Genomic DNA, 26,913 nt, shown 5'->3' with positions numbered 1-26,913 from the left:
GAGCCATTCCCCATCGTGGGGAAGAGGCGAGCAGCCCTGCCCAAAAGAGAGGCCTCTGCAGCGTGCCGGCCCACCGTCCGCTCCACTGGGCCCATGAGTGGCAAGGAAACCCAGCTCTCTGCCCAGGAAGGTGAGCACTGACGACGTTATTCAGTGGGTGATATGGCTTTCATGAGCCCCAGTGAGGAGGTGGGACACCAGTGCTCAGTGGGGGATGCCACTGGGTACCCACGAGGCTCCCTGACTATGTCTGGATAATTCAAGTGCTTCCTAACGATGCCCTTTGGAGACAGGGACCCAGAGGGCTTGACCCATTGGGTCACATCTGGGACACACACTCACAGGCATACGTTTACAAGCACACACTCACATGTGCTCACACACACTGGAGCACACACACACATAAACAGCTTACACACATGTGCAAAGACACAAGCATGCACATGCAAACACGCTCATACGCACACATTCACTCACATCCACTATCACATCCACACCCATCTTCACACTCACATGAACACACATACATACGGTAGCACTCCCTTATCCGTGGTTTCCCGTTCCATGGTTTCAGTTACCTGCGGTCAATCACAGCCCAACAATATTAAATGGAAAATTCCAGAAATAAGCAATTCATAAGTTTCAACTTGCACGATATTCTGAGTATCGTGATGGAATCTCTCGCCATCCTGCTCCCTCCTGCCCAGGACATGAATCCTCCCTACGTGCAGCATCTCCGTGCTGTACACACTCCCCGCCTGTTAGTCGCTCAGTAGCCGTCTCAGCCATCAGATGGGCTGTCGCGGTATCACAGTGCTCGGGTTCGAGGCGCCCTCATTTTACTGAATAATGGCCCCAAAGCACAAGACTGGTGATGCTGCCATATTGTTATAACTGCTCTATTTTATTATTAGTTATTGTTATCAATCTCTCACTGTGCCTAATTAATAAATTAAACTTTATCATAGGTATGTATGGATAGGAAAAACATAGTATATGAACGGTTTGGTAACGGCGGGACTACCCACAGTTCCAAACATTGACCGGGGGTCTTGGAACATATCCCCCATGGATAAGGGGAGACTACTGAATACTCACAGCCTCACATGGGCACGCGATCGCCCACACTCACACACGCACCCAGAGGCAGCCCCCCGGGGCTCCAGGCTCCGCTGAGAGGATGGGTCGCAGGGGCTCAAGTCAGAAGACGGTTCCCCCATTTACCAGGCTCCCTTCCTCCTGCAGAAATCACAACCCAGGCAGGACTCCCTGGGAGGTGGCGTGAGGAGTGGAAAACACACAGATCCACTGAGACCTCTGAAAAACCCCATTCTGGAAGAAAGAAGTCTCTGCGGATGTCCACAGTCCATGGGCAGGATGAGGGCAGTCGTGTCCACGGTGACGGGAATATCTTTTATTGGGTCAGTGGAAACTGTGCTAGAGCTTGCTGCTCATAGAGAACGTCTTCCTGCTTTACCTCATCGAGTCCCTGCTGTCCTGCTTACTCACAGAGTCATCCTGAGCCTCAGTTTCCTCATAGAGTTGCCGTGAGGATTAAACGCGATCATGCATGGGAATTGCTGAGCCCGGTGCCTGCCACAGAGTAAGGCTCAGTAAATGACAGCTTTTGTCCCCAGCACTGGTATTAACATTGGATATTAATAGTGATAAATCCCATAGCAACCCTATGAGGTATTATTTTTCCTATTTCTTATGAACGAAAACAAAAGTCCAGCACTTTGAATGATTTGTACCCAAGATCATATGGCCAAGTGGCAGAACTGGACGCGGGCCTTCTAATCTAGGGATTCCCTCACTCCTCCATGCCCACCACCCACCCGCACGCCGGCTTCTCCCTGTCCTGGCCCCACAGTGGCAGCTTCTCCCTGCTCGTCAGCCTCCCCTGCAGAGAGGGCGGGAGGGGCAGACAGCGTCTTCCTTGCCCGAGTCCATCAAGGCTGTGGTCAGGGGTCTGCTGTGTGGGACATGCCCTGAACTGGTTGTTACCTTATATTTCTTTGTCCCCGTCCTGCCTGAGGACACCAGGGAAGGGCCAAACCCAGCGATGGATCCCTTTATGCTTCAGACCCCCTCTTCTAAGGCCACCTGGTTCCAGCCACGCAGCCTTTGGGGACCCCAGCCTTCCTGTCAGACTCCCCCACACTCCCAGCCCCCACAACACCTGCCAGGGCAGTTGGGGTGGAGCCGCAAGACCCCAGGCTCAGAAGCTGGCCCAGGTTCCGGTTCCTGCTCTAGCCCTAAATCACCATGTGACCTTGGGCCGGTCACTTCCTCTCTCTGGGCCTCAGTTTGCTCTCTGCCAAACAAGAGGGTGGGAAATGTCCTTCAAACCGCAATCTTCTGGGAGGCTGGGAGGCTGCACAGAATCTCAAAATCCAAGGCAGGCTGGTGGGGAAGATGATTTGGGGCGAGGAAGCTTCGTAAATCATATCACAGCAGGAAGGCTCTTCAGAAAACACCGCACACAGCGGGCTTTCAAGTAGGAGAGTCAATAAAGAGACGGTGCCCTGCCAGGGCGTACTGGAAGTCTTGTCCCCACCACCACCTCAAGCCCTCCACGGACAGCCCGACCTGTTTCTCCTCCTACGCTAGGTGTCCTTTCAGAGCTACTTGTGGAAGCCCGTGGAGTCCAGAGAAAGCGGCGGCCGGGAGCGGGTGCCCACCCCTTCGCACGCACACGCAGACACACACAGGAGGGGAGCCAGGCCAAGAGACCTGCAGGGAGGAGCTCCTGCCCCACAGAGGGGACTGCTCCCCACTATCGCACCGGCTTCCGCACACAGGCTGAACCATCTCCTCCCATAAGCTGGAGGAGGGGTCAGGACTGGTCTATTTATACTGTTGTCCGTGCTGGACATTTTCCATTTGTTCCCCCAGGACTTCTCTTCACTCTTCCCCCTGCTCCGGGCCCAGGAGGCTGACAAGCATGGACTGCATGAGAGGCCTTCTTGGTCTCTGGCTTTCAGCTGGGTTTGGCCAATGAGGTACCCTACAGGACACTGCGGAGCAGGAGAGTGAGCCGGGCCACTGTGATTTGCTGCATCCCGTACAGAAGGCCACGCTCCTGTCGGGCAGCCCTCTCTGCACAGCAGCCTCTCCAAGCCCCTGCAGACCGGGAGGCGGTAACTGCTCCCCACGTTGCTAGCATCAGGGTGCTGCACCATACTTTACTGATTTTTCTAAATTTTATTCACACCTTTGTCAATAGTCCCTTTATTAAGCTCTCATCAAATTACCCAGCTTGTGTGTGCCCCTTGTCTCCTGCTAGGATGACAATATATCACTCAAGAAAAAATGTTCTTGGTCAAATAATAATGACAAAACTCATTATGACTAGAAACCACAAAGTCAAGCAGAAATGACTTAGAGCTTATCTCGCCTTGTGGCTTATCTGCACAACTAAGCTCTCTGTGGTAGGGTCCCCAACCTGAATGCCCACCAGGGCCACTCCAGGAACGTCCATGAGCCCAACATCCCAGTGGGCCACGGTGACCTGGACATGCACATCCCCCAGCTGCATGGGGAGGCCACCACTCAGCTCCCTTGACTGTTGCCAGGCAGAAATGTGGGGCTGGAGTAGCAGATCTTCTAATTATTCAAAGGAACCTGGAAATATATATATTTTTATGTGAAATCTACTCTTGGCTCACATGTTTTAAAAGTAAAATTCGAGCCAAACATATCCACAGCCAACAGAGAGCTGTTTGTTCCCCCACAAGTTACAATCTGGTACTGTAATTCCAACGTCTACGTGGTCAATTCAGGATGACAGCTTTGGTGGCCCTTCCAGGGCTGCACACTCCAAATCTCTGAGTCTCTGCCCTGGGGAAGGAAGAGGGGACGGCAAGGGTCCCCCAGGGAAGAAGGGCCCTCGGCAAAGCCCAGAGGACAGGGAGAGATGGGCAGCAGTCAGCAGCCAGGGCAAGCGTCCCAGGCCAGGGCCACAGAGCCACCTAGGATGGGAAACTGGAATTGAGGTGATTAAAATTGAGGGGCCCACTGGACAATGAGCTGGCCTCAGAAAGGTCTGGGTTATTTGGGGTCTGTTTGTTTGGTACCAAGTTCTACCTGAAACCTGCAGTGGTGCCTACCTCCCGCCCTAACGGTGAAGGTGATGGCAGCATCTCTAGCTCCCACGAGAGAGGGAAATTCGAGACGTTCACAAAGGGCCAGAGTCTGTCCTCCTTAGGACCATCAAATCGCTGCTGCTTAGGTAGCTGCGTCCTGGAAAGGGCATCTTATCCCTCCAGCTTCCTCCAGGCCCAGGCAAGCTTGCAGACTAGCTGGGCAGGGGGACTCTCTCTAATCACAAAAAGCCTGCAACTAGACATTCCCCCGCCTTCTGCGCTTCTTTTTCCCTGAAGCTCCTCAATGGTCTGTTCCCTTGCCTGACAACTGCCCGTGCTCCACCAGGAACTATGGGGCCATTCGGCAGACCTCTGTCTTCCCTCCCCATCAGACTGTAAGCCCCCTGGCAGCAGGGCTGGGTTTTAAACTTTATATCCCCTCAGGGTTCAGCCCAGCTTCTTACAAATGGAGGTCCATAAATACAGACATTATTGGGCATTTTTGGTGATGTGACTAGAGACAGTAATAAGAAATTATATGCATACTAATAATGATGACAGATGCCTTACATTTGTGCAGCACTTTGAACTTTAGGAATAAGAATAATAAACTTAATAATGGTGATGATAGATGTCTTACATTTGTATAGCACTTTGAAGTTTGCAAGGCACTTTCACAGACTTAATTTCACATCATCTTCGAAATCATGCTCATAAAGAGGGTGGGGAGATGAAACAAGTAGGCAAAATGCAAATAACTGCTAAGCAGGGGATGCAGGCATGGGGGTGCACTATACTCTTCTCTCTACTTGGGGTCTGAAATTTTCCATTGTAAAGAGTTAAAAAAAAAAAAAAAAAGAAAAACCACTCTAGTAGGTAAGTAAAGAGGCGTTATCATCACCACTATTGTTTTAAAGCTGAAGAAATTGAAACCCAGAGAGGGGTTTGGCTTGCCCAAGTCACTGAGTTTGTGGGGACCTACAGCCCCAAGGCCAGAGAAGTGGAGTTCCCGCTCCTGGCCAAGGGCTCTTCTTCCTACATCAGTGTTGCCCAGAGTGGGTCCCACAAACGCCGTTTCCTATTAAAGGGTTCTGCAGAAAATAAGATCCCATGGTTAAGTAAGTTTAGGAAGCCCTGGGTTAAACAGAGCAATCAGATCCATTCCCTGCAGGACTTCTCAGAGCCTTTACAGAACATTCTGCAGAACTAGTGTTCCCCAGAACACAGGCTAGGAGACACCCAGCCACATGATTCCTGCTGGTACAGAGGAGCCCTATTATGCACACCGGCCCACCGGCCCTGGGGTCTTTCCAGAGCTTTCCAGAGATCAGAGCCCAGGCCAAGTGAAGCCACGTGAAGGGATGTGCTACAGATGAGCCCTGCTGGGTGGTGTCACACGCAATCTGCCCAGGGAGAGGGGGACTCGTATGAGGTGGGATAGGCCCCTAGATAATGACCGGGTCACAAAAGGAGTTGCCAAGAACGCCAAGAGGCGCATGAGGCCCTCCCTCAGCCCAGCCCTCCAGGCTCCCAAACTACGTCAGGGCCCCTCGGAGCTCATTTTGGAGCAGGGAGAGGAGTTGCTTTTCCTGCGCAGGCTGCCCCTGAGCGCTCTGCAGGAACAGATGCTCCAGCCCTCTCCTGAGCCATGAACTGCGCTGCTGATTCAAACGCCTACCTCTCCCCTCCTTGCTAATCCTCACCCCTGGACCCTTTTGTGCTCACACCAGCTTCTTTGGCGGCTTCACGGGCCCTTTGGGCAGCTAGACTGATGCTTAATCACTGATGAAGCACGGGTTTTCCATCTCTCTCTTTAGCCTCCTCTCCTTCTGCAGTGAGGCTTTGGGTTGCAGAAAAGCAAGTAAGAGGAAATATGATTTGCTTTGTGAAAGATGGGAATACGTGTGTTTATTATCCTCAAATAACAACTAATCCTCAATAAGCCCTTACTGTGCGCCAGGCCCCATGCTGGGTGTTCCCCACTCTCAATCCCCACAACAGCCCACTTTATAGATGGGCAGACTGAGGTACACAGAGGCTAAAGTATTTGCCCCACGTCACCCAGAAGATGAGTGGTAGAGCTGAGCTCTACCAGGCAGGGGGTGTCTAGAGGGCCTGCTCAGAACCATTGCATCAAATGCCCCCTGCAGGCAGCACAGGTCAGGAGCCTGCAGAGTATAAGGTCTTAGAAGTCAAAGATGGCCCAGGGGCAGCCAGCTTGCATGTACCAAGCCCCCCAGGCTGTAGAGACCTAGCGACTTCCCAGACCCATTGGCTTATCCGTTTGCCTTTGTCCCCACTCCCCACCCCGAGTCGGGTCACCAACGCTTGGGAAGCTTTTACCTGCAGTTGGACCAGCCCCAGTCATGGCAGACAATGGGATCTAGAATTAGCTGTGCTGTCAGAAACTCAGCATTCAAAGTCCCCGGGGTCGCTCTGGCCTTCCCTCTGCCCCTGGCCTTTTGGCCCCCTCTAAAATACTGGGCTTCTGCCTTGTTTCCTGACTGGCACTCCAGTACCTCGGGGACCTGAACCCTGACCTTCTTTGCCTGTTTCATCCTACCACCCCCTGCTCCTTACACCTCCAGTCTCTGGTGAGGGTTATGCACCACGTGAAATGGGCACCCAGGAGGGGAAAGGAAAGGCGGGAGCTTTGCTAAGGCCTGCTGTGTGCCAGGCCCTACGCCAGCCAGGGGCCGTACTTTCCTGCCTTATTTACTGAACCCACCCAGCAACCTTACAAGGTGAGCAATAGTATCACCATTTTACAGATGAGGAAACTGAGGCTCAGGGAGGTTAACGAACTTCACCAATATCACACCAGGGTGGAGGACCCCAGTCTGACATGGAAGCCCATGCTGCCAACAAGGATGCCACAGGGTTATGACAATAACAGCTGCGCCTCACTCAGTTTCCTAGTGTGACCCTAGAGGAGATAATACCGTCTCCATTTTACACAGCACTGATACCCAAACAGGTTAAGCAGTGTGCTCAGATCACTCAGTTGTTCCTAATACTAGCACCTAACACAGCATAACTATGTGCCCAGATCCTGCTAAGCACTTAGCATAGGCTGTCACATTTCATTCTCGTAACACTAGAAGAAAGCACTATTATTATTATTATTATTCCCACTGTACAGATGGGGAAACTGAGGCTTAGCGAGCTAAAACAAATTACCCAAAGTCACTGTAGTAAGTGCCTGCCCAGCAGCCACACCCCTTTCCCCATTCCCAGAGTGCTCCACTTCTGTCCAGGTGCCCACTCCTCTCCAAGTGATTCAGGGAAGCATAACCCAGGAATCTTCATTACTCTCAGCCAATCATGGTAGTCCCTTTCATCCTGCCAGTGAGTGGCTTAGGAAGGAGCATGTGACCTGAGGAAAGCCTGCTGAAGGGCTTCTCGGGGAAAGTTTTCTTCTCTTAAAAGGCAATGTCCATTAAGAGATGGGTGCCCCATGCTTCTACTGGACATTGTCACTTCTGAATGTGATGACTGGAACTACAGCAGCCATCTCACCACCATGAGGCACTATTAGGAGGCTGTGCCGACATGCAGACGAGGACAGCCAGAGCTGTGGAAAGGACCTGGGTTCTTACTATTTAAGCCTCTGAAGTCACATTTTTCCATTACCTACAGCCTAACAGATCTAGCCAAAAAGAACGTGAACTTCAGTCTCTCTGGCTCTAGGCTCAAAGCTAGAGCCTTTGAGTTCAGGCCCAGAGCTTGTGTACATACACTGCTCTGAAGACTCAGTATGAGGCTGTCAACCTGGATGGACCCAGCACGGTTCCATCCCCTTGGCCTCAGGCCTGCCAGGGCCCAGGCCCAGCCCAACCACCCAATCCTGAATCAAAGTCCCAAAGGACAAGGATCCCAGCAGGGTCCCGCAGCAGATGACCCACGTTGGAAGGAAGATCCTGGAGCCAGCCTCTGCCCCTTGGGAACCAAGTCTCATTTCATTCTCCATTTCTACTGCCTTCCTCCTGCCACTGCCCCATAAATCTCCAGTTTATTAATCCTTTACATGAAGCAGTCGGTGCGGGATCCTGATTTACTCCCTGTTCATAAAACGCTGAGAAATTAAAGATGGAAATTACCCAGAAGGACACTGAGCCTCCAGTGGGGAGTCCCAAAGCAATTGCTGGCCCCGAACCAGGTCCTCTCTGCCCTTCCCACCTTCCGAGCTCCAGTGATGTCATTCATTGTCCTCACCCCACCACCAAGAAGCAAGGGGCCCTTCCCTGCACGCATACACCTCTCAACCCCTGTCTGCACAAAGCAGGGGAGGAAGCGCCATGGTTTCCCAGAAAACCCATCTCAGAGACTCCTACTTTTTGAAAATTTTCCTCTTCTTAAATACCTTTCACTACACATGGGGGGAAAAAATTAAGTTGGGGACAAAAATTAGGAGGCTGATTAAAGCAATTCAAATGTCAAAATATGTAACTAATCCAGAGACATGACAAGGAGGGAAAATGGATACCGACTTCCTGCCCAGCGGTCTCAATTGCCCACGATCATCCTCATTTCTCCAGCCTCCGAGCACCACCGCTTCACCCCAACATTCCCCAAGACCTTCCAGGTACTCAGAGCACTGATGTTCTCTAAAGTCCAGCAGACCCTGATCCTCCTAGCAAGACCCTGGATGGGTCTCAATACTGCCCAGTCTCCCACATCTCATAGGCTACTCCCAGAATTGGCTGGCAAGTCCAACCTCTTCCCCACAGGTCAGGGAGAGCCATGGGCAACCATCAGTGTTTCCCATCAAGGGCCAAGACTACCCCAGTCCAGCATGACAACAAATCCTAAGCCCCCACTGCATGCCAGGGACAGCACTGGGTACGGGGTCCCTGTTTGACCAGGTCCCTGAGGCTCTTACTGTGGCTCTGAAGTTGTAAGACTGTAGTAAGTACAGAGTGTCAGGAAACAAAAAGACAAGTCACTTAGCCCAACAGACAGAGGGGAGCTCAGAGAAGACTTCCTGGAGGAGGCAGCGTCTGGGCTGAATTGTGGGGGATGAGTAAGTCAGCGAAACTGAGGAAGGTGGGAAGGGCTTTGCAGTCAGGAAACAGCATGAGCAGCGGCCGGGAGGTCTGACGCAGCACTGCATGCTCTGGGGGAGGGAGGACTGGCGGCAGCTTGGTGCCACCAAAGCATAAAGTGCAAGGTGGATTCCGGAGAGAGGAGGGGCCGGGCACTGGGCCTTGACCGTGTGCTAATGAGTTTTGACTTTATCCCGAGGGCAATGGGGAACCGTTAAAAGGTTTCCGACAGGCAGGGACATGGTCCAGTTTGCACTTTAGAAAGATCCTTCTGCCTGCCACAGGGAGTGTGGACCGGGAGGGACATGAAGGGCGGAGAAAGGCAACACAGGCAAAGGCGGAGCAGGCCCAAGCAAGGCACAGGGCCCCCGAGCGAGAAGGGGCTCTTCAGTCTGGGGCCACAGGCCGGGTCTGCCCTCAGTACCATTCCACAGCACAATGCCACAGATGGGGTCTGGATGGGACAAGGAGGAGTGAGGGGGCATTCTGGGGATTCAGGGGGGCCTGGAAGGGCTGTGCTGGAGGGAAGGAAAACATTTCGAACTCTAGTCCTTTGGCCCAGAAGGGGTCCCCGATGAGCCTCCGTATACCCGGACCCAGGGGCTGTTTGCAGGCAGCTTCCCGTCACCCCCAAGCACCCATGGCCCCCTACTCAGCCTCCAGCTCCTCTTTGTGCCCTGGGCTGGGGAGGAGGCTCTGCCAGTCGGTTCATTCCCTCCCTGTGGGAAAGGAAGGGGCAGAGGAGCCCACCCACAGTGGGCAGCCCACCCAAGCACCCGGGAAGAATGACACTGGTGTCCCCACCAGCTCACACTCCAAATTCACCTCAGTCCTCGTTCTCAGGCCCCCCGTGTGCCTGGTGTGGGTCACACCCTGCCCCCCCACCCAGCACACCCTTCCCTTGTCCACAGGCAACACCGTCCAGGTGCCCCCCACTGCCAGGGTCCTGGTGTCTGTGTACTGACCTCCATTACACCTTGTCACACTGGTTGTTGTGTCTGTTCATTTCCACTGGACACAGTGCCTCAAGACAAGGGACCATGTTATCTTCACTCCTAAGCGGAGTGCTACTCGTGATTCACAGGAGGGCTCGGGAAAGCCTGGGTAAAGAACCTTCCAGGTGAACCCTGGGGTGGAGTTTCCTTCTCAAGGTGCCCAGTCTGCCCAGAGAAGGTGTGTTTCCTGGTAACAGTTGGATCCAACACCTTGCCGCTTCCAATCACTCACCCCAAGAAAAAGACCACCTGGCTGCCCAAAACAATACCCCCAAAAATGACGTTATGACCATTTCCCCTCCAAATAAGGACATTAGCGAGCATGCTTTCAGTACCTTTATCTCTAATTCTCAAATGATCCTGCAAAGCCACTGGCCTGCAGAGGGGCCTAGGCATGACCTTGGCCAAGTTGAGTCACCTCTCTGGCCTCTGTTTACTCACCTGCAGAGCGAGTTAACGAGAGGACCTCCCCCCCAGGGTGGTTTGGGAGAGCTGAATGAGCAACCCCTGAAGACGCTGGCACGTGGCTCCCTCCCACGTGTGGCCATCTCCTGCTGGGCCCAGTGCTGTCTGGAGGGCAGGCTGTCCGTCCCCAGGGAGGGTGGGGAGAGGCCCACTCCTGAATGATAAGTGAACCAATAAACCAATCTCTTATCTGGGTAGGTATAAATTATAACAGGAAGCTTTTTGGGTTGGTGTCTTCTGTGGCATTAGAAGTATCATTAATTATGTATTAAGTGTTTGAAAGGAAAAGACATCAGTATCCTATAGGATGTATTTGCATAGTAATAGAGGATTGATTAGATGCAATATCTATACTGAGGGCTACTGGGATTCAGGTCCTGGGGCTTCGCAATGGCGGTAAATTACAGCCACAAATATCTCTGCGATAGTAAATAATGGCATCCAAATTGTTGGAGGGACTGTCAGCGCCTGCTGATGAGAGCTGGGCGGCCACGCGGCCAGGAGGGGATTAGCAGGGCAGGGCCCCCAGTCCCCGCTGCTGGGAGCCCAGTTTTCTGGGTGCCCAACCCCTACCCCAGCCCAGCGCTGAACTGAGCCAGAAACATCTGCCCACCCCAGTCTATAGATGCTCCAGGGAAAGGTTGGAAGCTGCTTCCTAAACCTGGATTTTGCTCAAGGCTCTTCTGCGATTCTCTCTGGGAGTACAAAGAAAATGCATGTGTTGCTCCTCAAACTGCAGGTTGCGTGTCTTCTTTCAATGAGGAGATGGGGAAGGCTGGGGGAGAGCCCCTCCCACTCTTGGGGAGATGAAGGTCACAGAAACCCCCGTAGTCTGGAGCCCAGGAGCGCCGCCCAGAGGCAGAAGGCACTGGCTCTTACCTAAGCAGTGGTGACAATAAAACACTGTTTACTGTGCGCCAGGCTAGGTCTAATCCATTGCATGGATTAACTCATCTAACCCTCACAAGCAGCCCTGTGCGGTAAGTACTATCATAACCCTGACTGTACAGGTGAGGAAACTGAGGCAAGGAGTGATCTCCCCTAGACATCAGTATCACTCACCCCCTCATCTCCTCCGGGATATAACTGAAAGGCCACTTTTTGTTGCAGACCTTCCCCAACCATCCTATTTAAAACTGAAAACCCACCCCTACCCCATCACTCCCTCTTCACCTCCCCTGCTTTTTGCCACATGGTTTGTCATCTTCAAATATATCATCTGCGAACTTATCTTGCTTACAGTCTGGCTTCCTCCACGAGAATGCAAGGGATTGTGGTCTCTCTTGTACTGTTCACTGCTGTGTCCCCAACAGCTAGCACAGTCTGGCACATAGCAGCTGCTCAATAAATGTTTGTTGAATGAGTAGAGGTTGGGTCACTCGCCCAAGGTCACCTGCCTTTAAATGGCAGAGCTGGGGTTCAAACCCAGGCACTCTGGTCTCTGACTCAGTGTTCTGAATGATCACACCTCGCCCAGGAAGGAGTCTCCTCTCTAAGACCTGCATGGGTGTCACGGGGGACCCAGGCTCCTCACGGCTGAATGAAACTCCACAGGCAGTGGTGAGCTGTGAGCCTCTTCTCTTCCCCTGAACTGAGTTAGGAATGCCAGGTCTTCTGGGAATAGCTTCCATCTGGCTTTGTGGACAAAGACATGCAGATCTGAGAAAGGACCCTCTCCAAAAACCTCCTGTCATTGCTGAGCACGGAGCAGTCCCTCACCTGCTCAAGAACTGCCGATGGCCCCCCTCTGCCTGCAGGGTAAGGCCCAGACTCCAGCACCTGGCCCCACAGTGGATTAATTAATTGATTAGCAGTAGCTGACTCAGACCCTATTTATGAGCCTTCCCGGATTTCCTCGGCCCCACCTGCCTCCCAGGCCAGCAGCTACTTCTGGATGGAGAGCCAGGCCACCGCGACCATCGTCTCATCTAACGCCACTGGCTGTCCCAGCCTCCCCCAGGGTGAGGGCCTGGCTCTGGCACAGCCTCCTCAGGAGCCATAGCAGCTGCAGCGCCCAGGTTCCACCACCCACTGGGACCACATCTGCACCTGCTGGGACCACTTCTGTGCCACACCACAGGGCACAGGATCTGGCTTCTCCAGAGGCTTCCCAGAAGGGCCAGGGGATATGACCCAGAAGTGCAGGGGAGTTAATGCCCCATAGCGGGAATCTTGGACCGATGAGAGACCAAAGAGCTAGCAGATAAACTCCCTCCCTTCAACCCTCGACAAACTGCTCTGAGTGACGGCGGTTCCACTGGCCTAAGGGGAGGCATCCCTCATGACTAAGCAGCCCGCTTTCTTTCTCCCAAGCTGTGCCTGGCATTTGCATTTCCTCCTTCTTTGCCTCACTCTCCTCTTCCTCTCCCTCCCCGTGCCCTGAGGCTGCACCCCTGGCCCCCCAATAAAGCACCAGCACAGTCTCGCCTCAAGCTCTGTTTTCTGGGGAACCTAAGATCTGCTCAGCGGGGATGGCCTGGGTGCCCAGCAGTGCTTGGCTCAAAGTCAGGACGCACAAGAGAAGATGACTGCTTGACTTTGAGGAGGAGACAAGAGCCTGCTGACCCCTGGACCAGGGGAGAGTGGGGACCGGAATCTTTGCAGACACACGCAAGGATTCTCCTGCTTCCTGAGCTGCCTTTGCAAATGTTTCCACCCGAGGGAAGGCAAAAGCAGAAAAAAGCAGAAAAAGTTTCCCCAGAACTGGAATTCCTGAAAGGCAGGGGAGGGATTCAAGCCTGTTGCCTGTCACTAGTCTGAGTGGCTTCTGAGTAACAATTTCCGTAGTGTGTGTGAAAGACACACCATGGAACCTCTGTGTCCTAACCAGCCCATGGATTCCGGCCGTGCTAACGTTCACTGAGCCTTTGCTGCGTCCTGGGCACTAAGCTAAGCCTGTTACCTGCATTGTTCGTTTGCTCTTTACGGCAACCCTATGATCTATTATTAAGTACTGTTATCATTTCCCTTTTACAGATAAGGAAACAGGTGCTCAGCAGGTTAGGTAACTTGTCAAAAACCATGCACCCAATAAGTGGCAAAGCCAGGACTCAAATCCACTTCTAAAGAGGGAATGTCCTGCATGCGGTGGCCCATAAGGAAGATACTTTTTGGTTACAGCCTTCCTGGGGAATCTTTTGGGGTTGGTGTCTTCTGTGGCATCAGAAATATCATTACTTCTGTATTAGGTGTGTGAAAGACAAAAAACGCCCTTTGCCTCTTTGTTTCCCCTAAGGCCAGCCCAGCTCCACGACCCCTCCCCAGCCTGGGATGGTTATAGAGGTGCTGAAACATGCAAGGTGGCCCTTCCTTTTCCCCCTACAGAGGTCAGTCTCGGGGGCTCAGGAAGCAGGCAACAGGCACAAGTTGGACTGTGCTTGTCCCTGGCTATGATCTGCCCTCTTGGGATCTGAGCCAAACTACACATGGATGAGCAATCTTCTCCCCCACCTGCTCCCCCAGGGCCGGGGTCTCTACCCACTGAACTAGGCCCTCTGCTCAGTACGCTGTCACCGAGCCCCCCATGCTGGAGGCCCAGGGAGGGGGAGTGGACTGGAAGCAGGGGCCATGAAGCTTCTGAGGCTTCTATCCTGCCCCAGCCCCCCAACTCCGGGAGGGAGGTCTAGACCAGAAAGAAGTAAAGGAAAGGCAGAAAAATTCTTAATATAATGACCTTCAAGAAGAGCAACTACATTTTACCTTGAAAACTGCAGAACTGAAAGCAGAGTCTATATAGACAATGCAAATGATATGCAAACAGGAATGCAAATGGACCGGGGCCTGCCACGCAGAAGCTTTCCCACGCCGAGGTGCCTCTAGAGGGAGGTAGAGGAAAACGCACAGAGGGCCGTTAGGAAGGGCAATTAGGAAGGGCTCCAGGAACTGCGAGGTTTTCTAGGGGGCACGGAGGGGAGAGGCACCTTAGAGACCTTAGAGGGGACCCGGGATCAGGGCTGTTTGTGCACCGTGAAGCTTTCCAACCCCCTGAGATCTCCGGTTGTGCCAGCCCTGCAACACACACACACACACACACACACACGCACACGGAGCAGGCACGCAGTCATGGAAACACTGACACAGAGACACACAGTCACTCAGACACAAAGCACACTATCCAACCCTACACACAAAGACACACAGACTTACTCGCATCCTTGTCCACACCACCATGCTTGGAAATACACGGATAAAAGCAGACACATACAAACACACACAGCAACAAAGCACACTACCCAACCCTACACACAAAGACACACAGACTTACTCGTGTCCCTGTCTACACCACCACACTCAGAAACACACGGGTAAAAGCAGACACATACAAACACACACAGCAACACGCCAACACAGACGCAAGCAGAAAAACACAAACACAGATACACACATCTCCACACTGACCCAGCGCAGCAAGTCAAATAAATCTGTCTGGAAAAGAAAGAAATCTAGATGAACACCTACTTTGTGCCAGACATAGTGCAGGAACATTAATTTCTCATTTAATCTTCACAAAGCAACATTAAGATGTGAGAGCGATTATCCCAACATTTACTGACAAAGAAAAGGAGGCCCCAGGATGAGCTGATATGCCCAAGCCCGCCCCATAAACAGGAAAGAGCAACTCTTGATGGTACCACAATGCTGCACCGACCCTCCGTGTCCTCTCCCAAGCCTCTCCCTACACAGCGGGACACAGAAATCACCATCAGCTCCTCACTTTCCACCTCGAGGGCCTCTCCCTTTTAGCTTCCTCGGGGACACTCCAGCCCTATCAGCACCCCCTACTGGAAGGTGCACTATGAGGCAACCTCACATTAACTCTGGTCTATGTATAATCTAATTTGGAAATCTACTGGGGGAGGAAGGAAATCGCTTATTTCCACCCAAATGAGATACAAGACCGGATTTTCAGTTGCCACCTGTCTCTGGGTGAATGTTCATAACAGAAGAATGACTCTTCCCCCAAAAGTATACAAACTTTAAATGCTACCCTGCCCACCCCCTCCTACACACACACACAAAAAGAAATGTGCTTTTCAGAGCAAAGAATGAATAAGCTTTCTCACTTCCTCCCATTAACTCACCGTGTGGCTGTGGGCAAGTCACCCACCCTCTCCGTCACAGTTCCCTCGTTTGCCTGTGAGAGGTAGGACACGCCGACTCCCGAGGCTGCTTCCCTGCCCCACCTTGCATGTGCCCTGACAGTACAAGGGCCCAGGGCTGACAGTGCCCCCTGGTGTCTCCCAGAACTGTCCCCTGGTCCTGGGGACTCACTGCTGATGCTGGGATCCGAGAGGAGCTAAGGCTGGGCCTTGGCCAGGGAGCAGGACAAGGTCAGACCCAGCCCCAGGGTGAGAATTCGCCCATCACCCCTGGACCTCTGGCCTGACAGCCTGGGATGCTCTCCATCCTCCCGGTAACTTCCAGGGGTCCAGGAGGGAGGCCTGCTGGGAGCAGGGGCAACCTTAAAATATAATAAAGTCATGACTGTTGGAGTGAACCAGAGGGCTGCAAAATGCCAAATTGTTGGTTTTGAGTGTATTTTAGGCCCTTAAACTCCCTTTCCAAATTAATATTCATGGCACTGGCATGCCACTTATTTGCATATGTAGATTATTGCTCATCCTCTGCAGGAAAAAAGTTTTGGGGTGTTTTTATTTATTGTATTTATTTTAAGCTTGGATGATAAACCAGGCATGTCAGGCAGGGGAAGGGCAGATTCCAAGGACAGGAGTGGGCTCAAAATAATTTTCGCTTTGAGAAAAGACAGGTCCTAGGTGCACAGGGGTAACTTACCTCTACCTTGACCCCAGCATCAGCTCCAGAACAGCCCTTCTGAGGTCATGCCACGAAGCCCCTGCCCCAGGGAAGCACGGCGGCCTCACACGGCCCCACACAAGCCTCTGGAAAGCCAAGCCCGTCACGGTCACTCAAGGTCACCATCAGAAGGCAGGCGTCAGGTTTGGGGTGTGACTTGGGGAAAGTCACTTGAACTCTCTAAGACCCTGTTCCCAAGGACAGTAACCTGCTTTACAAAGTCGCTGTAAGACACAAACTGGAAATCAAATGCACCCAAAAATGAAGGCAGTCCTAGTTCCGGTATCATACTTCATCTCGCCCTCGGTCAGGACCGTCCACTCCTCCTAGCCACTGTCCAGGAGGCTCCGTGTCCTGCACACTGTCACCCAAAGCCTTCTGAAGACCTCAGGACTAACATCAAGTCCTTCCTGCTCTTTCCAGGCTTCACCTGGCTTGGTCTTTTCTGCACCAAATAACGTGTCTAAATTGCTCCATAAAAAGCTCAGGGTCCACTGCGAGAATCTAGAGTTTCCTGAATAATTCCACAGTCCTGGGGACACAGTGGAGCAGTGAAACACAGTGGGACATGAGGGAAAAGAGCCTGGGACATTGGGGCACACACGGGGTGATAGAACCTCAGGGAGATGCAGAAAACAGCATGGAGGAAAGAATACCACTGTGCCCCCGACTCCTCTCCTGCGGGCTGCGTGGGCTTAGCAGGGCACCTAGCCCTTCCCAGCCCCATCTCCTCCTCTGTAAAATGACAAGAATCTCAACGTCACAGGTTTGTTGCAAGGCTGAGTTAAAAGAGTACCTAAAAATCACTTTGTACCTAAAAGTGGTGTCCAGCACAGAGCAGGAATTCATTAAATTTAGTCCCTTCCCCCAACTGAAGTTAAGAAAAAAGGCAGTAAAGATTAATTGATTGTTCAGGTAATTAATCTATTCGCCTGATTTATTAATTCAATGAATACTCATTGAAGTGCTACGTGTCTGCTGATCATAACACTGGATACGAAGAAGGATACACCCATCTTGGATCTCAGTGGTCTTACATCCAACTGGGAAGACAAGGAACACACCAACAAAATGTTAAACGATGACACCAGCCACATATCATCAAGTACCACATTTGTGGTGTAGGCAATAACTGCTGCAAAAGTTCAGGGGAAGAAAGATCAATGCTTCCAGATCACTGTGTGCTCCAGCGGTCAGGGAGGGTCTAATGAGGATGCAGATCTAACATTGGTCTTAAAGGAAAGGGTGATTTGGGTTAAACACAGGGAAAGCCAGAGCCTGAAGCTGAGGGGGCCAGGGCGGTGCATCCCAGCAGGTAAGGAACAGCGGGGGACAGGAGGCTGGCAGATTGTGGAGACTTCATCCAGTGAGTCCCATGGAGAAAAGGCACGGTAATGAGTTGATAGAAACCATGTTTTAGTATGACTTGAAGGGGAAAGAGATGGGAGGCTGGAAATTAGCTTCCAGAGCAACATGATGGGTTTGCAGCATGGATTCTGAACTCATCGCCACCTCATCACCACTAGAATTTACAACTGTCTTATTTACAGAGCCCCACGGACGACTCCTGGAGACATACGTCCCCATATACACCCATGCACTGTGCCCTGAGGACGGCAGAGCAGGAGGCAGCACCATCACCCAGCTGGAGGTGCAAAGAATCTGAGCAAAGAGGACTTCTCATGTCAGAAGGGAGGACGGAGCCACAAAACAATGAAAACAAAAGGAAAGCCGGTGCTTGAATATTGGAAGTAGAGTGTGGGGGGAGTGGGGGCATCAAAAGGTGCTGCTAAGGTTTTGAGCCCAAGCATCTGGGAAGATGGTGCTGCCAACAACAAAAATGAAGAATCTAGAAGGGGAGATGGCTTGAGAGACAGGAAGATATTAGATTTCATTTTAGGCGTATAGATTTCATGATGGCAGCCAGGCCTCCAAATACTACTACAATTAATAACATCTAATCAGCTGAAATGTGGTCTGACAGGTGAAGATTGATGAGTCATCCGGGACTGGAGACCAGGAGTCCAGGACTGGCGAGAGAGCCCCTGGTGGCCTGCCTCCCAGAACCATGCTGGTCAGTATTGACCATATTTGCATTGACTATCAAAGCTACTGTGATTATAGAGATAAGATTTTATCTTGGCCTGATGGTCCCACTTTGTCACTGAGAAAAGAAAAGCAAGAGGAAGCAAGTTGGACAGAAGGAGCTTATAACCTGTTTGTACTTAAATGCTGGAGTTCCAGTATGCACCATGAACCACCTCCTCCAGGAAGCCCTTCCTAACTACTGTGGTTTCCACTGATGTCATGCTCCTCCTATAATATTTGGGCTACAAGTCATAATTATTTACTCTCTGGTTCTGTTATCTTACTATTTGATGGTCTAGATCTGCGGTCCCCAACCCCCAGGCCACAGCCCAGTATTGGCCACAGAACCGGGCTACGTATCACCGCCTGAGCTCCACCCATGCAATGCACACTCCTCCCCACATCCATGGAAAAATTGTCTTCCATGAAACCGGTCCCTGATGCCAAAAATGTTGGGGACTGCTGGTTTAAATGGTCTAGCCATCACATGTCACCTGCACTAGATTATAAATTCTTTGAGTCAGAGATCAATCTTCAAATAATCTTCTACTTCTCTTGTACCAATCAAATATAAGTATTGAGCTAATTCAGCTTTCTCTTCCTAAAAAATCCCCATTGTACAGATAAGTAAACTGAGGCACAAGAGGTGAAATGCTTTGCCCAGCATCACAGAGCTTAAAAGGAATAGAAAGAGAATTCAAACCTGGCTCTTGAACTCTGTAGTAGGCACTGTTAAATGCTCCTTTCTCCATTCCAAGACCATCCTAATTTTGTTCCTATGTGGCCCTCTGTGGCTACACACAAATTAAGGTTATTCCAGGCCAATTATGATGATCTCCTTCCCTTGTCTGTGGTTGGTTTAGGCATGACACGTGATTCACAATTCTGGTCAGACACAAGGGTCTGCTGAGGGGTTTCTGGGAAAGGCTTCCTCCTGCCTTTTCTGCTCTGTACTTGATTGTGAGGGTGTAACACCTGGAACTGTCGCAGCTATCTCGTGACCTTGAGAACAGGAAAGATCAAAGCATTTGGATGTTCGATGATGCTGTTGAACCCCTAAAAGAACCAACCCTGGAACAGACATAGTCCAGACCGCTCCTTATGGGAGATACTAAGTTCCTTATTGTTTCAGCCAGTTGTGTTCATGTTTATTATCTGCAGCCCTGACTCCCACTCCAATCAAGGGCTTTTGTCACTATGGATACCTGAGCTATCCATTATGGAAGATATATAACAAGTAAAAGTCCTGGATTCTGCCTTCACTGTGCCTATCCCAACGCTGGGCATTCAGTAAGTGTTCAATCTATATTTGATTAATTGATTCTCCCCTTGCTCACCAGGTATGGGAGATACATTCCCTGAAGGCATCCTTCTTCCCTTTACTAAGCCGCACTGATTATTTCTAAGTTGCAGCCTCACATTTTGACTGTGGTCTCAACATTACTCAGCAGGTCCTTCCCTGTGGTGTCCCTGCACCACTGAGGATCAAACTAAGAGCAAGGTACTCGCCCTTGGCCCGCAGAGACCATCGGCAAAACTCCACATTCCTAAATATTTGTTCTTTGAAATGTCTTTCTCAATTAGATCTTCCCCAAATGTTTGAGAGTCAGGCTGAATTCCAACTTCCTGCTCCAGAACAGACATGTTGAGCCTGCATAATTACTGCAGCCAGCTTTATTTGCTATAAAAACATGGATTTTTGCTCCTTCTCAACTATAAAATAATCGATAAATAGAATCCAGATGAAAAATGCCAGCATTTAGGAGAACAACTCTTTTATGGTTCTTTTCTTTTGGGTCTAATTAACACATTGGGGATGAAGTGTGCTGTTAACATTTCATTTACCCAACCAGCTAAGTTGAAACACAAACTCTCCTCCTCCTGTGGAGATACAGCGTCACATCAGAAATACAGGCAAGACAGACAGACAGAGTTTCAAAACATGTTGAAACGCTCCACAAACGGATCTGTAAACCTGTGATGTGAACTTCCTCTAGCGTCTCTGTGTTCATATTGGCTCTTCAATTTTTTTTCCTTCTCCCCCAAGAACACATTGCAAAGTTACTGTCAGATGAAACACAGATAGTCCTATTAGCAGGAGAAGCAATCTCTCTGACTTTCTTTGTTTCTTTCAAATGAAGACGACATGACTTTTTGGACAATGACCACCCAGGCCATGAAAGTTTCATGAGGGGCTCTCAGAGTGGATGACGCCTTTTCAATTGTAACACTGCTATAATAAACCCCCACAGGACCACGAAACATGGAGTCTACATCCAACACACAACACCTATTTATTCCCTAATTATATTGCAATATATTTTCTCTTTGTGTGTGCTGATGAAGATAAAATATTCTTTTAATTCTATGACCTCCCGGGGGGGAAGGGGAAGGGGTTGTCCTAGGAGTTCCTAGGGCTAAATCACAGCCTTTGTTCGAGGCTCCCCCGTTGCATAATCTCAAGAAAATCACTCCCTTTCCCTTGTCTACCACACTGGTTCTCAAATTGTGGTCTTCGAAACAAGGGCATGGGCAACACCCTGGAACTTGTAAGAAATGCAAATTACTGGACCCAACTCTAGACCCATTGAATCAGAAACTTGGAGGGTGGGGCCCAGTAATCTGTTTTCACCAGCCCTCCACACTGAAGTCTAAGAACCACTAGTCTACAAGACAGGAAGAAACGAGCAGCATTTTAAATTGGAACAGCTATCAGGGACACCGAGATTCTATAAGGCCTGGGCCCCTCTTACTGCGTAGCTGTCCCAGTCTGCAGATTCAGGGCTCCCTTTACCCATCTGTACAATGGGGCTCCAGAGCTCCCCAGGCAGCTGTGCATGCTGAAATTTAGGAGGCAAGTGGTTACCTGGCACCAGTTTCTATGGATACCTGGCAAGATCACAGTTGCCAGGACTCACCAGCTCCCTCCTGCCATACCCTGACTGGCAAAACCTCTGCACAGCAGTTCTTCAATGCCACATCTAAGGCCATGAACGCAGCTGCCTCTGGGTTACCCCTGGCAACCAGGAGCTGGGGTCATGGAAGCCCATGAAATCTCCAAAGCTCATAGCCAACAGCTTCAAACCTTTCACCTTGGGCCCTTGAACCACTAGAGGGAAGGTTCGGCACCTCTTCAGGCATCTTTTGTGTATTTGCCTTCACTCCACAACTAGACTTTAAGCCTGAGGAGGACAGAGCCTAGAACGTCAGCATCCTGAGGTATGGGATTCGTTGCTGTGTGACTCAATGCTGTGTCCCCAGGACCCACAGCAGTGCCTAGCACAAAGTAGGAGCTCAAGAACTGTTTGTTGACTAAATGTTCCTGCCCATCGTAAGATCAGAACACTCAAGTATCTAAATTCTGAAAGTTATGGTTGGGAAGGGGCAAATAAATGATTAAAACCCCTGGGAACAATGAGAAAGGAAAAAGAAGCAAAACCCAGAGGATTTCCCAGCTGACATCACAATCCTTGGCTCACGGGGGACTGACTTTCCAGCCATCGCTCACCCTAGATCTAGGACTAGCAGACCTCTGGGGCCAGGTTCCGACTTAAGTCCCCAGTGGCTGGCTCTTCTAGCTGCCCTGGTGCTTCTCACAAAGGGCCGAGTGCTCACCGGCTCTGGCTGTGCTGTCCTTTGAGCAGCCACTTAGCCAGTCTTGAGCTTTCCTGCCTCGCTCTTAGGACTCCAGCCCTGTGCCCACAAACCTCCTCCCCCAACTAGAAATCTACCCAAGATTCAGTTCCAAATCTCTCCTTCTCCAGAAGTGGTTTCACCTGCGAATGCCTACATGCAATCACTTCCTAGACTACAAAACAATGGCTGCCCTTTCGCTAGGACCTGCGCGTGAAGGGGCTGAGCCCTGTCTATAGGCTCCATTTACCCCCAGACCCTGGTGCAGGCGCAGAACAATGTAACAAACTGCCACATAAGTGATTTATCCCTGGGAGATGATCCCAGCACAGCCCCTAATAACAAAATCCAGGGACAGGTCCTCTGCCTCGAACCTCACACGTACCCACCCAGCCCTCAAGCCTGTCCAGGGCACGCAGCGGCCTGACCGGGAACCCCTGCCCTGCGCTAAGAAAGCAGCAAAGTCAGTGTGGATTATTAGCAAAGGCCCTCACCTGGGAGCCAGGCGACCTGGTTTACCTTTCCTCCCCCCGTTAATCAGCTCTAAGCAAGTCCTTTTTGCTTCTGTGGGCCTCAGTTTGCTGATCTGTGAGATAGGAAGAGGTGGGGACTGCAGTCGCGGACTTGGAATTTCTAGCAGCTTAAAGGCTGTGTGAACAACGGAGAGAGCTGGCGCGTGGCGTGCACCGGGCAAGATCTGAAGGAGCGCAGTATGGTGTGCAGGGGGTGGTGCGTTCAACGCCCTCGGGACACCCCGCCCAATCTGCAGGGAGCTACGACCGAAAGACCCTCTCCTCAAAGCCCCCAGCTTTTGATCCCACTAAACCGGCGCTAAACCTCTCAAGACTCTCCCCGCAGCACTCCAACAAAGGGGGAGGCCGGGGCCCCGCTGGCGCCGAGAAGCCGCGCGGGCCGGCGAATCCTCCCGGACTGCGGGAGCCGGCGGAACGGCGTCCCCGGCGGGCACCCACAGCCCCGCACCTGGCCCGGGCATTAATCCCGTTCCCCGACAGGGCGCGGGAGGGGCCCGACGCCGCACGGGTACCCGCGCCAGAGCGAGCCGGGATGGCCGGGAGCCCAAACCATCCCAAAGGCCTCCTCCAATGCGCCCTGCTCTGGCCGCTCTGGGAGGGTGGAGAGTGCGAGATCCTGAAGCCAAGCCACTTTGAAATATTTTTCTAGAGAACATGACCACCCGGGAGGGAGTCAGACTAGCCTGGCGGCGCGGGCTGCGGGGGACCGATCTCGAGAGGCGGCCACCGCGGGATGGAGCCCGGGAGCCCAGGTCCAGGAGAAAGCCGTGGTGCTCGGGGGCTCCGGGAACGGCCACGCCGCGGCTTGGCGCTCCCGGGCTCCCGACAGGTGAGGGCCCCGTCCCACTCACGGACCTTGGCGCCCGCGAGGAACGCTTTTGCCCATTTTTGTCGTGTTTTTCCTAACAAATTAGGAAAATAATCCAAGTGCAGGAGGAAGGCGGCTGCGCGCAGCAGCTCCAAGGGGCCACGACCGCCACCCATTTCCCCACCTCCAACACCACCGCCCACAGCCAGGCGAGAAGTTGGGAACTTCAGGACTGCGCTCCAGGCGCGCACCGGGAGTGACTCGCTTCTCTTCTAACTTTGGGTGCCAGGGTCGCCGCCGAGGGCAAGAGGGACGTCCAGGAAGCCAACCTACAAGGGCTGTCGGGCGTCCCCGACTTCCCCGAAGAGAATCGGAGCAACGGGAGAAACAAATGAAGGGTATACGTTCCATTTCGCTCTTCCTCAAAGCAAAAGCATGCATGGCACCGGCTTGGCGGCAGCGAGACGCACCGCAGGCCACGGCCGGGAACCTGCCCGCGTCCCCGCAGGCTCCTGTCCCGACCCCAGCGAGGAGGGCGCCAGTGCAGTGCGTGCAGCCCGCGCACTCCGGGGGGCTCGGGAGCAGGAGTCTCCCGACTCTAGGGGGCGGGCAGGCGCCCTCCCCGGGATCCCGCGCCGCACGGATGCCTTGGGGGGTCTTCCCCCGCACGTGGAGGCGCCGCGGACGCAGCGTCCGGACTGCGGCCAGAGGGCCTGCGCCTACCCACACCCGGGTGCCCCACGTCCTGCCCGGGTCCCCAAGCACTCCCGCGAGCCTCGGCATTCACCTCTTCCCCCGCGCCAAACTCGGCTTCCGCAGCGCGGACCAGGGCAGGGCAGCCGGGGATCGGCGGAGCAGATGCAAAGTTAGTAGCGGAGCTGCAGAACCTCCTCCCCGGGACCGGAATCCTAACCCCAGTTCCCTTGCGCCTTTGGCGCTCGGAGGCTCTACGTCCTCGCGGTCCCCACCCCGCCACCTACCTGCTTCCGCAGCCCGCCCAGGGCTCGGCCGCCAGTCGCGCGGTCCAGTCCTCCGGAGCCGGAGCCGCGCCGGAGCGCCGGGCTGGGAGCCGCAGCTGCGAGCAGCCCCGAGCCGGGCGCCGGTGGCGGCACCGAGAGCGAGTGAGCGAGCGAGCTGGCGGCTGGAGCCGCGGCGGCTGTGCCGAGCCAGCCCCCACCCCCTTCGTCCCTCGGCCCCTCCCTCTCCTTCCTCCCAGCCTCCCTCCTCCCTGCTCGCCGCTCCCTCCCTCTGTTCTCCCACACACACCCCTCTTTTTCCCCCTCTTTCTCCCTCTTTGGTCCTTTCAGACCCTGCCCGCGCGCGCGCTAGCCCTTTTTCCATCGTTCAGTCTCTCTCTTCGGCTTCCCTTTGGATTCCTGTTTCCCTGCTTCAACCCGTTCCAGCATCTCTTCTCACCTCCCTGCTCCCCACCACCGCCTTTCGCTCCTTCGCCCTCTGCTCCCTCTTTTCTCTCTTTTTCTTTTTCTTTTCTTTTTCTATTTTCTCTTCCTTTAACCTTCTCGCGCCTCTACTCTTTCTCTTTCCAACTCCCTTTTCCCTCCCGGGGGAGCAGAGTGGCCTGCGCGTCACCTCCTAATCCCCGCTTCGGATGGGGGATCCCCCGGGGATCGAAGGGGGCCAGCGGCACCCCCAGGCCGAGCTCCTAACCGGCCGGGAGGGACGGGCCAGGGCTGGAGACAGGAACACAAAACAGGGGCTCGAGGAACGTCTGGGCAGGAAAAAGGCAAGGAAGCAAAGAACTCAAAATGTTAAGACCCAAGTTGGGCTGAGCCGCACCTGGTGAGATGAGGAAACTGGGGCCCAGAGGGAAGAAAGCAAGGAACTTGCCTTGCCGAGGTCTACTCCGGAGGCAAAGGCTAGACCCCCACCGCTCCCCGCAGCTTGGGCCTGGGCTCCTCCGTGATGCGGGAAACGGAAGGCCACAGAAGCCGGTCCATTCCTTCCACCTCTGCCTGCCCTGCTCCCGAGCCCCCAGGGCCCGGCGAGGAAGCCTTCTCCCCCTGCCACAGCACCTGGGCCGCCCAGCTGCCCCACGCCACTCCTAGTGGGGCCCAGCCGGGCGCGGAGGAAGACCTGGCTCTCGGCAGCGGTGCAGGGAACCCCTTACCTGCCACCTCCCACCCCTCTCCAAGAAATGCGGGGCTGACTCCTGTATACAGGGGCTGGGAGTGGCAGCAGGGGACTTTGCTCGTAGGGTTTGTCTCCTTTGGTTCTTGAACTAAAACAGGAGCGGGAAGGCCCGGACTTGGGAAAAGGTGGCTGTACACACCTCATAGGAGGAATTTTCCTGAATAAAGCAGGCCAATGTCTGAGGCTTTCGCAGTGCGTTTCTGTACGTGTGTCAGGCGCGCTCATCAGTACGCAGCCACTGTGGGCCTGGTGGGCAAGTCCCTCCCCTGGAAGCTTTTCTGGGCACTTCTCCATTTCAGCCCAGTGGGGCCCAGAGAAGAGATGTAGAGTCTCCGTTTCCAAGGGCTCCACTCTGCAGCCCTACTTTATTAAGACTTGATCAGGATTCTCCTAGTTTCACCCCTAATTACCAGAGTTTGTTGTACCTACACTGGGGTATTGGCAAAACTCCATGCACATCTCCCCTCAGTTCCTCACCTTGAGATATCCAACCAAACAGAGCCCTGCCTGAGCCTCTAGGCTTCATACCACAAAACCAGAAGAAGCATCAGGTCAAGGCTATGACTAGGGTGAGGCAAATGAGGCACCTAGGACACAACGTTTAATGGGGTGCTCACTCCCCGGGTCATGCAAGTGCAGGTCTGCCCCTGAGAGTGAGTGCCCCCTTAAATTCTGCACCTCGGAGTCTCCCTGCCTCCCTCCAGTCCTTACCCTCCTGGCAAGTCTTAACCAGCTGTCTGACCTTGGTGAGTCACTGCCCCTCTCTGGCACAAGGTTTCCTCACCTGCCTATGAAGAGGCTGAATTAGATGTCCTCTGAGGGTTTCTCCAGCTCTGAGATGCTAAACTCTATGGGCATCATAGATGCCTAATTTGTATGCCTGTTCCACCACTGGGCAGTCCTCAGTTTCCCTATCAGTGAAGTGGGAATGATAACAGTACTGTGAACCACGTGAGGATTACACCAAATAATGCACCGAAGCACAGTTCCCGGCACGTGGCAGCAGTTCACAACTGTTGGCAATTAATATTGTACAAGAGAGGTTTTTGCGTATCTTTCCTTCATCTTCTCTTTCCCTTTTGAATTTTGAGTCCCAAATGCCACCATGCCCCCCCCCCCCGGCCCCATGTGGTAGCCATCCACTAGTAAGTCTCAAACGTCGGTTCTGACAGGTTTGGGATGGTAGACAGGTCTTCCTGAATAACCCTTCTGCCCCATCTCAAGGAGCAATGCGCAGGACGCAACCCCTCCTCCTTCTCCCTCTCCCACACTCACAGGCTGCCAGGTGTGAGT

The 26,913-nt window shown here is 52.9% G+C and overlaps 1 protein-coding gene across 10 annotated transcripts in view; it reads right to left on the bottom strand.

Annotated features, from left to right (window-relative positions):
• MEGF11 (multiple EGF like domains 11) overlaps positions 1–24,590 on the bottom strand; it is a 340,068-nt gene extending 315,478 nt beyond the window's left edge. For all 10 annotated transcript variants that reach the window (XR_011231486.1, XR_011231484.1, XR_011231485.1 and 7 more), the window contains exon 1: positions 24,450–24,590. The gene's annotated coding sequence lies outside the window, so the exon portion shown is untranslated. The remainder of the gene's footprint in view (positions 1–24,449) is intronic.
• Positions 24,591–26,913: the final 2,323 nt, after the last annotated feature.

This window comes from Eulemur rufifrons, chromosome 2 (genome assembly GCF_041146395.1).
Source record: "Eulemur rufifrons isolate Redbay chromosome 2, OSU_ERuf_1, whole genome shotgun sequence".
NCBI lineage: Eukaryota > Metazoa > Chordata > Mammalia > Primates > Lemuridae > Eulemur > Eulemur rufifrons.
This window is presented reverse-complemented; position numbering and strand designations above follow the sequence as displayed.